Source organism: Wyeomyia smithii, chromosome 2, assembly GCF_029784165.1.
Source record: "Wyeomyia smithii strain HCP4-BCI-WySm-NY-G18 chromosome 2, ASM2978416v1, whole genome shotgun sequence".
Classification (NCBI taxonomy): domain Eukaryota; kingdom Metazoa; phylum Arthropoda; class Insecta; order Diptera; family Culicidae; genus Wyeomyia; species Wyeomyia smithii.
In genome coordinates, this window is record NC_073695.1 from 121781264 (window position 1) to 121789173 (window position 7910).

Consider the following 7910-nt stretch of genomic DNA (forward strand, 5'->3'; position numbering starts at 1 on the left):
TGTGCTCCAAAAAATGAACATTTCCAGTGTATTCTTGTTATTTTTTCTACATGGCGTTTGACAGTACCTTACAGAGCGGCAAGGCAACCAGTGGATGAACAAAAATGACAAAAGAGATGTGAGCTGCTAAATGCATGCACATGCGGTGCTAGTAGAGTTAAAGGTATGCTCATCGTGTCGTTACATTTGGGTTGGTGATGTTCATTAGGCTGCACTGAACCAAACGAGATTCATTTTCGTCGTTCTCTCACATAGAGAAATGAAAACAACAGGGATAACAGATGCCTAGATTTGTCTGCCGATGACCCGATGACGATCTTTATGTCATGTTTTGAGCACTCTACCTATGTCATATCGAGGAACTTATAGAACTCCTCCTTCACATTATCGGGTTTATCAGTTATCGGCCACCACTTAATGACTTGCCCGATAGTATTTCCTTGTATAACGAAACCAATGTCTCGTTCACCTCTGTCGCCGCCACTGTAGTAGATGTGGTATTTAAAAGTCGTTTTCGCTATGGTATTTACTGGAATTCACGTTCACCTGTCTTCGGCCACTGTACTTCCTGGATGAATGTGACTTAGACCTTCACTTTTTGCAGATCCCTGGCTAAGAAACCCACGTTTACCGGCTCGAGTACACTTATAGCGAATTTCTTTATTCCACCAGCTCTCCTCGTTTTGACCTGGAAGCGCACTAACTGCTGTCAAAACCCTTCTTTATTCGCTCGATTTCGACCTGGCTTGCTGCCCGAAGCGCACAGTAAAATTTGTCAGCTTCAACCCACTACCGCACGTGCTTAGTTCGTAAACAATTATCTGGCATCTCTTTCTTACTTGCGTCGTAAATCACGATGCCGTTGTTTTATTGCTCGGCAGATTTGCCCGGACGCAGTGGAATAAATAAATTCGCTATTAGATATTATCACCGAGTACGGTAAAATAAATTACCGGGATTTCAGCAGCTGAGATCTCGGTGATACATAAAAATACCGAGATTCTGTAAAAGCAACAATCGAAAACTTGTCAAACTTCAACGAGATTCGCGGTAATAATTTACCGGGATACTCATTAATTAATGCCGTAACTCGTTTTAATTGACTGAACACTCGGAAATTTCAACTGTCAAATTATTACGAAAACTTCGGTAAAATTTACTAATTTATTTTGCGATTTTCAGATAAATCCATAAAATGGTCAAAACAATTGATTATCCGTATAATTGTATTAATTATTAAGTTAAATGATTCAACTAATTACAACATTGTTAGAAACGGGAGAGTTATGTTGCTTCCTGGAAATAAAACAACATCCATTATTCTGCAACTTCCATCCTGCAAAGCGAGTCGTTAACCTATAAAATTTAGTAAAGAAAGAATTAATCGTTTTCTTTTAGTATTGTTTGCAATAAACACAAACAAGATTTGAGTAAAAACAGTGTATACTCACTCAATATTTCAAGTTAATCTGAATATTACAATATAAATTTCTCCATAATGATAACACCACATACATACATTGGCGTTTTTTTTTCTGGTACACGTTGCCCCATAGTACGCCGCACCCCGTCCTGTCCAACCGCTCGACAAATAATGAACAAAATGGATTTACTTTCTCTCGGCTTTATCAAGCCCCAAAGAAAATCCCATAAGGAACTGTCAAAAAGTTCTTCACGAAATCAATGCAGCATTTTTCGAGTGGAAACGAGACAAATGCAGGGCTGCGCAGGTACACCGCCTTCATAAACTACTCAAACAGTGATTTTATTCAGAGCTTGGTACCATTCGAGTGGTTCATATTGCACCAACGTTTTTGGAAGATTTCTTCCTGAGTGTTACGTATGTCTTATGTATGTGATAACACTGTGCTACAAATGAAAAAAAAAAAAATAAAATGCAAGAGCTTCTGAAGTGACCTAGGGTAGGTTGTATGTCGTGTTGAGTGTAACATTCGCTAATAATAGAAATGTTCCAAACACCCGCAAAATCTGACGTTATGGTCAAAATACGATTTTTTGGGCCTCAGTGCATACAACTTTTTTTTAAATCAGTCATTTCTGGACCGATTTTCAAAATTTTACCAGTTTTGGAAAAAAGGTAAACAGAGCTTTCAAAATATATACAGGTTTGTATTAATATCACTGAAACATGTTGAGTTATTTGAGTTTCAATCTAATTTTTTAGACTTTTTCACGCATTTTTCAACCAAACTTGAAATTTGCCACCTGTTTTTGTGAGAAAGATACTACAAATACACTAAAATTTCGAATATATATATATATATATATATATATATATATATATATATATATATATATATATATAGATATATATATATATATAGATATATAGATATATATATATATATATATAGATATATATATATAGATATATATATATATATATATATATATATATATATATATATATATATATATATATATATTTATTGAAAACCAGAATTTTTGGCTTCTATCGCACAATTATTTCATGGTGCTACAAAGGGAGAAAAAATGAAAATGCAAGAACTTTTCAAGTGACCTAGTGCAGGTTGTAGGTCTTGTTGAGTGTAACATTCGCTCATACTAGAAATTTTCCAAACACCACTAACATTCGAAGTTATGGTCAAAATGAGGATTTTGGATTCCAGCGCATACAATTTTTTTAACTCAGTCATTTCTTGTCCGATTTTCAAAATTTTAGCAGTTTTGGAAAGGTGATAAACAGAATTTTTCAAATATATACAGATTTGTACCAATATCACTAAAACATGTTGAGTTATTTGAGTTTAAAACTAAACTTTTAGACTTTTTCGCGTAATTTTTCAACTTAAACTTGAAATTTACTATGAATGTTGGTCAATGGGGGAGATCAACCGGCGACCACTTGGAGTCCTTGAGCGTAGGATCCTGCGTTCAATGCTTGGCAGACAATTAGAGCATGAAGTGTGGTGCAGGCGCATGATCCAGGAGGAGTACCAAACATACCAATATGCGATTATCATCAAGCTGATGAAATACCGCCAACTATAGTGGGCTGGCCACGTGAAACGAACGCCGGAGGAGCAACCAGAGAGCCCGGCAGAGGTGGTATCATCTCGCTTTGTGCTGTTGCCAACAGCTACCTTCGATAAACTAAACCACCGCATAGCCATCGTGAAACTTGACAAGCTTAAGACTAACGGAAATCTTTTGTAATGATTTCAGTCGTATCCCATTAAATCGCAGTTTAATCTCCTTATTTTGATGCTACGTCCGCAATACCGCAGGGAAGCAACATAAGAACGCTTGTCTTTGCTGATTGGTGTCATCGGAACTGCATGAATGTTAATCCATCGAAATCCCCAGTTATTTCGTTTTAGCGAAAAAACAGAAAAAAACGCACCTGGCTATGGACCTGAGCATGTTAGCCTAATTTGAAAAATCCATATTGAGCGTCTTAGTAGAGTGATTTAAAAACATGAGCATGAGCATGAGCATTGACGACCGCACATATTGTAGTTGCACCTCCGTGATTGACCTGAGCTAGTGAAGTTGCACAGAGAACCACATAGATAGCTTTTGGGATGTTATACCATCTTCAATGTTCAACAATTCAGTAACTCTCACTTCAGAAAGATCAATAACGGCGCCGGCCACGTCCTTACGGTCGTTGGGAAAAAATAAGAAGAGGATTGTTAGTTCGACAAACGTTGTTATGAGACCGAGTCCACTTCTGCATCTCTACGGATGTCACATGAAGGGAATTCGTGTTAGTACGATGGGATAGGTAAAATCAGGATTCGCCGTGGTAGGCAATACGATCAAATATTTCAAAATCCCGCGCGACGAATTCCAAAACATTTAAAAAATCTACAGAAACAAAAGCTAAGCGCAACACTCAACGAGCTGATTTCGGCTGATTCGCAGCTACCGATTTTGTTTCCTTTGAGAGTTAACTACGCGATACGACTCTCCAGATCACCAGCCGCCGCAAACCGAACTCAAACGATTGATCACTGTACTAAAAACGAAACCTGTCCTTCTTTTTTCTTATTTTAAAATTGATAAAGTTTATATATTTGATATTAAAAAACAATACTGTGAACAATAATTATATTTCGCGACATAAGTTCACATCAATGGACAACGTAAATCTAATTCCCTAACAAAAAAAATATATTTCGCGATAACGTTGTTTCAAGCCGCCACTGTACGGTATCCGGTTGTTATCTTCATCACATGTGACTTATATTCGAACGCGAGTTGTAAGAATGTAAATTATTTCTGAACGGGGGTAAGGCCGCATCGAACCTTCTCTTGTGTTACGTCTTAGTAGAGTGATTTAAGAAATCAGAAAAAAGAATTATAAGTTTCCGTTAGACTCTACTAGAAATTTGAGAAGTAAACATTGAATTTAGTCCGTACACCCAACAGAAACGAGGAAGATTTTATTATTCTATTGCAACATTTTATTAGTTTTTGTACTCTATAACCCGCATTATACACAAAGTGCAATAACCAAAAAGTAACAAAATATATTACGGCTACACGCTTGTATGTGTTTCTGCCGGCGAACATACAACCTAGAACCGCAATGCATGTGTATCGAGACTTCACTTCCTGCATTTGCATTGATGCAACGATCAGCTTAATTTTTTCCCCTTTTTCACACATAATCAGAATCTTAACCGTCAACCTCAAATGTCTAATTAGAAACACTTTCGTTTCGTTCCCCAGTGTTTACTTGAAATGGAAATATGTAATACCATGTGATCAGTGTTGCCGGATTTGCGAATGTTGTTCTAGGCGGGCACAAGTTTGGTATCTTAAAACAGGTCCAAATGAGTTTCCATGAACCAATGAGTGTGTGTTTTAGATAGCTTGCAAGAAAGCGAATGCTTGTGTTTTTCTCTAACGCAGTTTACAGATCGTGATGTGATTTCAAGACGCATTTGAAGTCTTTGAAATTATCAACGTTTGCATACTGTATGACGGGGGAAAATGCTGCTTGGCAGCTTTTGTCATGTTTTTTCCTCCGTATGCATCCATATTTTTTCTCCGTATGCATGCAACGAGCAAACTAATAGACTCACACCTGATGAATTGGAGATAGCAAAAACTAGTTAGCCCTGAAACATGCTGAACGCCAATTCAAACGATTGGGCGAGATTCTTCCCGTAGGTTAATGAACAGCTCTACTTACGGCTGTTGATTAACCTACGGCAAGAATCTCGCCCGATTGCTAGCATTGGCGTTCAGCATATTCAGACCTAACATGTGCAACACATGCGACGGTGTGTGATTTTTCTTGACTGGAGATGGCGAAAGAGCATTTTTCGACAGAGAAAATTTTGCATGTGGTTAAAACAATCATTATTAGATAGTCGTACTCCCGTAACACGTGCAAAATATATGCCAGTATTTGTTGTTGCTTGACTGGGGAAGAACTTTATTGCCTTTTTAGTAACAGATTTGTTACCCAGAGGGCAATTTTGCGGTGTTGCTTTTAAAGTAATAAGGAAAAGTTTTGGGTGTACAAATACGAATTTCGACTGCGACATACACTGCCCATAAATGCATAAAAGTCCCATGTGAATTTTCATCACTTTTGAGATAAACCTCAGAAACTTCTTTACAGTACCGTAAACTGGGGTGACTTTGATCACTTTTTTGATTGTATCTCAAATATTTTCAGAATATACTGAAAACAATATTATTCGATATTTTTAAAATAAGTACTGGCATGCATTGAAGAAGATTCAGTCACTACTTCAAAAGTTTAGCAACATTTTTGCCTTTTTTAAATATGCTCTAAAAATTTTACACCAATCATCATTCCGGGGTGACTTTGATCACTTCATTGTTTTGATGAATTTCGTGTAACACTCTGCTACTTTCACTAAATTGAACAGCCTTAAGCGGCTTAAACGATTTTATAAATATATAAAGAAATTTGGGGGCCATTCACATTCTACGTGAACAGTTTATAATGGCGAATGTACGAGATTCATACAAAATTTTTAGAATATATATAAATTGTTATCCACTGAGAGAGAAGGTGGTCTATAATCATCAAAAACTAGTCCACGAGGAATATGACTTATGAAATTGGCCAAATTCACATGTTACTACACGTCTTGGGTTTTTGTTAAGAAGAAATATGTAATACGCTGTGGAGAATATTGGGACTCAACATTGCCTTTGAGGAAAAACTCGCAAAAATAACAATAAAATGTATTGTTATAATATTTGTTCATCTTAAGAACTAATCTGGGAGCAAAATAAAAAAACTTTACGTATTGCAACTTGTTGTTTTGAATCTGCTTGAACCGATTGTTTGTATGCAACAAAAATCGCCAAAAATACACTTTGTTTTCAATTAATATTTTAGCATGAAAAACACTCTTTAAATAGCAGGAAATGCATGAGTAGTAGCAATGCGAACATATATCCACGCATTCAGTGAAGATTACGACAAGTCCCAAGCACTACGAGCGCTTTTTTACCACATTTTCAAAAAAGAGGTACAGTGATCAAAGTCACCCCGGTGATCAAAGTCACCCCAGTTTACGGTACGTGTGCATCACAAAAAAGCTATGTTTGTCGCTGAAATGATGAAAAAAATATAAATTTTGGTTAGTCCCACGTTACAAATCAATGCAAAACAGGCTCAGAGCTAAAAATATTTAGTAGAAAATTATAGTAACATTCATTAAAACTGTACTAATGTACTGTACTAATCGGAACAACCACAACCTTACTGCATATAAAAGTATTCTGCCACATATATTTACCTCAGACGAATGCATGTTTTAATATTTTGTTCTTTGATTGAATCAATAGGAAGAACAAAAATGCAGTGGTTTTTCAGCGTCTACTGCGTTTTACTCAGTTGTACGTTATTGGCAGTGTGGCTTTTATGCGTTTATGGGCAGTATGTCGCATTCGAAATATGTTAGCCTGGTTAAGGACCTGGGACTTATTTTGGATACACAGCTTACCTTCAAGCTCCACATTCCGTTTGCTGTCGATAAAGCCTCAAGAGTTCTGGGATTCAGCTTCCGGACTACTATGGAATTTACGGATGTCTACTGTCCCAAATCATTGTATAGCGCATTAATCTCTTTCTATATTAAAGTATTGCTCGGTTGTCAGGACCAGGGCTGATAAAAATCATTTCCACTACCGGAATTGTGTGAAAATTACAGTCATTTTTTTTCAATTTTCACTTTCAATGAACGCTGCACTTTCTCAAACACACTAGAATTTCATTCTTAAAACAAGCTGTCATACTCCGATGAAATAATTCACGTGCATCGTTCACGGCCACGAAATAAAATCTTCTGGAAATTCAATCAAATGATACTCACCGTTCCTTTGGTAAAGCGAAAATGACGTAATCAACGTGACGCATGTTGTTGTTATCATGAAATACTAAAATTCTTTTCGTGGCAGTATTTTTTTACCCATCACTAGTCGCGTAATGTTAATGTACAGCTTACCAACCGAGTTTGTAACATTACAGTTCACGCAATGAAACTCAGAGTAATAAATTTTCAGAAGATTTGAAACAGTGAATATCAAACGAAAACGTTTTTGCTGCACCTGACGGAGGAGTTGGCTTTCAGTATTTTACGAATGATGAAAAAACGTAGGAAGTAAGAATTAAAATTGCATGAGAGCGAAATATTTTCTTATGATAGTAAAAAAAGCACTGACTTTTATGGTGGCTAGTTTTCACTTCCATGAAAAGCGCCGAAATTTTTAAGCTCTGGTTTGGATTCATCGTTACAACAATGGTGTGGAAAGAGTATAGTCAGTTTAACAGCTTTTTTAGAGATTTGCTCTTCGGAAACATTTCTAGCTGGGTCGCAAGCTTATCATACTCATCAACTATAAGCACAATTGGCACAAAATTGATTGCATGT